The sequence below is a fragment of the Rhinopithecus bieti genome, unplaced genomic scaffold (assembly GCF_001698545.2).
Source record: "Rhinopithecus bieti isolate Rb0 unplaced genomic scaffold, ASM169854v2 scaffold_24154, whole genome shotgun sequence".
NCBI lineage: Eukaryota > Metazoa > Chordata > Mammalia > Primates > Cercopithecidae > Rhinopithecus > Rhinopithecus bieti.
Window position 1 is genome coordinate 761,607 of NW_016811115.1, and position 4,389 is coordinate 765,995.

Here is a 4,389-nt window from a genome sequence, read left to right on the forward strand (position 1 = left end):
CTGATTTTCCAGGTGTTGTGTGTCTCAGTTCCCCTGGCTAGGAAAACGGATTCCCTTCCCCCTTGCACTTCCAGGTGAGGCGATGCCTCGCCCTGCTTCAGCTCTCGCTGGTCAGGCTGCAGCAGCTGACCAGCACCGATTGTCCGGCACTCCCTAGTGAGATGTCCCCAGTACCTCAGTTGAAAATGCAGAAATCACCGGTCTTCTGTGTCGCTCGCGCTGGGAGTTGGAGACTGGAGCTGTTCCTATTCGGCCATCTTCTATTTATTTATTTTCTGTAAACAAGGGTCTTGCTCTGTTGCTCAGACTGGAGTACTGTGGTGTGATAACGGCTTGCTACAGCCTCACCCTTCCAGGTTCAAGTGATCCTTCTGAGGTAAATTGGACAGAGTGGTCATATAGCCTCACTTAAAGAGGAAAATTCATGCAAAATGGATGGATGAAACAAACTGTCCAACAATGTACAAACATCATCATGGGCTCATGGTTAGAACATTCTGCAGCAAAGAAGCAGAAGAGCAGAAGAGAAAAATTCCCAAATTTTGCAAGTGCAGAAACCCACGATTAGTGTCCTTGGGCTGACCTGTGCTCATTAGAACAGTAAAAACACACCCGGGGTGGAGATTTTAGATGCTAATGAGACATGTGATGTATGTACTAGCATGTACAGCCACTGTGCATGCAGGTTTAAGAAATCACCCATACCATGCTGAATATCAACACCCTTTCCCACCCTTTATGAATCATCATGTAAAATTCCTATAAAAAGAAGTTCTACAGTGCCATATGGTGCTGTCTCACCAGTTGCACCTGCTTTCAGCAGTCTGCTCTGATCAGTTCTCAGAGTGTACTCCCACTTTGCAGTAAACGTCTTTAATGACTTTCACTTTGGACTCACTCTTAAACTATTTTGTGCAGCCAAATCAAGAACCTGAACTGACCCACTTGCAACACTTCTACCTCAGCCTCCTGAGTGGATGGGATCACAGGCATACACCATCACATCTGGCTAATTAAAAAAAATTTTTTTTTTGTAGAGACAGGGTTTCAACATGTTGCCCAGGCTGATCTCTAATACTTGGGCTCAAGTGATGCACCTGCCTCAGCCTCTGCAAGTGAGTCATCATGACTGGCCTAATTTTTTTAATTGACATAAAATTGTATATATTTATCATGTATAACATGATGTTTTGAAATATATATATATACATACACACACACACACATTGTGGAATGACTAAATCAAGCTTATTAACATATGTATTATTTCACAAAGTTGTCATTTTTTTGTGGTTAGTACACTTAAAATATATTCTCTTAAACAATTTTCAAGATCACAATATATCACTATTTACTATAGTCACCATGTTGTACAGTAGAACTTATTCCTCCTATCTAAATGAAATTTTGTAACTTTCTACCAATATGTTCACAGCCTCATACCCCAACATTGCCCCATCCCTGGTAACCACCATTTTATTCTCTGCTTCTATAAGATCAACATTTTTAGATTCTACATATGGGTGAGATCATGCAGTATTTGTCTTTTTGTGCCTAGTTTATTTCACTTAATATAATGTCCTCCAGGTTTATCAAGGTTGTTGTAAATGACAAGATTTTATTCTTTTTTGATAGCTGAATAGTATTCCATTATGTATATATACCACATTTTCTTTATTCATTAATCGAGTGATGGACACTTAAGTAGATTTCATATCCTAATATTATGAAAAATGCCGCAATAAGCATGGGAGTACAGATATCTCTTTACCATACTGATTTTATTTCCTTTGGATATACATACCCAGTGGTGGGATTGTTGGAAACAATGGATAATAGAACAAGTCCATTTTTAATTTTTTGAAAAACCTCCTTTCCATTTTCCATAATAGCTATACTAATTTACATTCCCACCAACAGTGTGCAAAGGTTCTCTTTTTCTCCACAACCTCACCAACATTTATCTTTTTTCTTTTTGATAATGGCCATTTTAACAGGTGTGAGGTCCTTTCTCAATGTGGTTTTAATTTGCATTTCTCTGGTGATTAGTAATGTTAAGCATCTTTTCATATACTTCTTGGCCATTTGTATGTCTTCTTTTGAAATATGTCTATACAGGTCTTTGCTCATTTTAAAATTCAAGTTGTGTTCTTGCTATTGAATTGTTTTAGTTCCTTATATATTTTGAACATTAAATCATTATACAATATATGGTTTACAAATATTTTCTCTCATTTTGTAAATTGTCTTTTCACTGATGACTGTTTCTTTTGCTGAACAGAAGCTTTATAGTTTGATGTAATCCCATTTATCTCTTTTTGCTATTGTGGCCTGTGCTTTCGGGGTCATATCCAAAAATATTATCATTCAGGCCAATACCATGGAACTTTCCCCTTGCATTTTCTACGAGTATTTTTACAGCTTCAGGACTTACATTCAAATTGTTAATCAATTTTGAGTTGATTTTTGTATATGGTGTGAGATAAAGGTCCAATTTCATTCTCTGCATGTTGGTATTAAGTTTTCCTAAAACCATTTATTGAAGAGATTGTCCTTACCCCACTTTGTGTTCTTGATTACTTCGTTCAAAATCAGTTGGCTGTAAATGCATGGATTTATTTCTGTGCTTTCTATTCTATTCAATTGTTCTATATGTTGGTTCACTATAGCTTTGTAGCATATTTTGATGCCTGGTAATGTGATGCCCCCATCCTTTTGTTCTACATTGCTTTGGCTTTTTGTGGTCTTTTGGTTCCATATGAATTTCAGGGTTGTTATTCTATTTCTTTGAAAACAATAACATTGATATTTTGATAGGGATTTCATTTTTGTAGCTATTTTAAATGGAATTGTTTTGTTGATTGAATTTTCAGCTAGTTTGCGATTTGTTTATAGAAATGCTGTTGATTTGGGGATGTTGACTGTATTTGGCAAATTTTTAAATTTATTTATTAGTGCTAACAGTTTTTTAATGCAGTCTTTAGGGTTTTCTTTATATAAGAACATGCCATGGGCAAACAGGTACAATTTAAGTTCTTCCTTTTCAGTCTGAATACTTTTTATCTTTTTCCTTGCCTAATTACTCTGGCTAGGACTTTCGGGACTTATTTTTCTAGTTTCTTAAGGTGAAAGCCAGGGTTATTTATTAGAGAGCTCTTGTTTTTGCCACTATAAGTATTTATTGTTATAAATACACCCTAATAATACTTTAGTGGCATACCAAAACAAATGTGTTGTATTTTAAGTTTCATTAAGCTAAAATGCATTTCAATTTCTCTGTCAATATTGTCTTTGACTTATGAGTTATTTAGAAGTGTGTTTTTTTATTTTGATATACTTTTGCTTTTTCTTTTTGTTATTGATAGTCTATTATATTAATAATTTCACTGCGGTCAGAGAACATTCTTTGGATTGTGAATTATTTTATGATCCAGAAGATGGTCTGTCATGGTAAAATTTTTGTGCACTAGTAAGGAATCTGTATTCTACTGTCTTTGGGGTAATATTCCAAAATGTTATTGGTGGGTAGTGGTCCTCACATCTTTTATATCCGTACTGATTTTGTGCCTTCTTTTTCCATCAGTGATTGAAAAAGAGGTATTAAAATCTTGGCCTGTATTTATTTGTTTGTTCATTTCTTGTTGAAGTTCTATCAGTGTTTCTTTATATAATTTGAAGCTACAGAAAGCATTTTGGGTTGGTATGTCATCTTTGTGAATTGACCTTTTTATTAATTCCATGTTAGCTTATTTTTGGTTCTCAGTAATATTTTTTGTTTTGAAATCTGCTTTGTTGTTAATGTAGCCAACACTGCTTTCTTTTTATTAGTATTAGTAGAGTTTTTTTTTTATAATACTCTTTTAACCTATTTGTTACTTTACGTTTGTAATACATTTTTGTAGACAGCATATAGTTGGGTTTTGCTGTTTTTATTCAATATGATCTCCTCTTTAATTTGTACATAGACATTATTTATATTTAGTGTGATTTGTCCAAATAATTAGGTTTAAATATTGCTTTTAAAAAATATTTGTCAATAGGTTTGTGGATTTTGTTCCATTTTTCCTGTTCTCCCTTCTTTTAGATTTATTAACATTTTTTGGTCCAATTTTTCTCTAATTGACTTATTGTCATTTTCTCTCTCTCTTCTTATTTTACCTGATGTTTTCTGATTTATAGTTATCTATCACAGTCTAATGATAAGTGACACTATACTAACATTAGCTAAGAACCTTAAAATAGTACACTAAAATTTTTCCTCTCCTGAATGTTTTACTTTCATGTTAGAAGTTCCCCACTATTTATTTTTTTTTGTTTATAAACAGTGAATAATACTTTAAAGATATTTAAATAAAATATATTTACATAAAAATACTTAAATATACATAT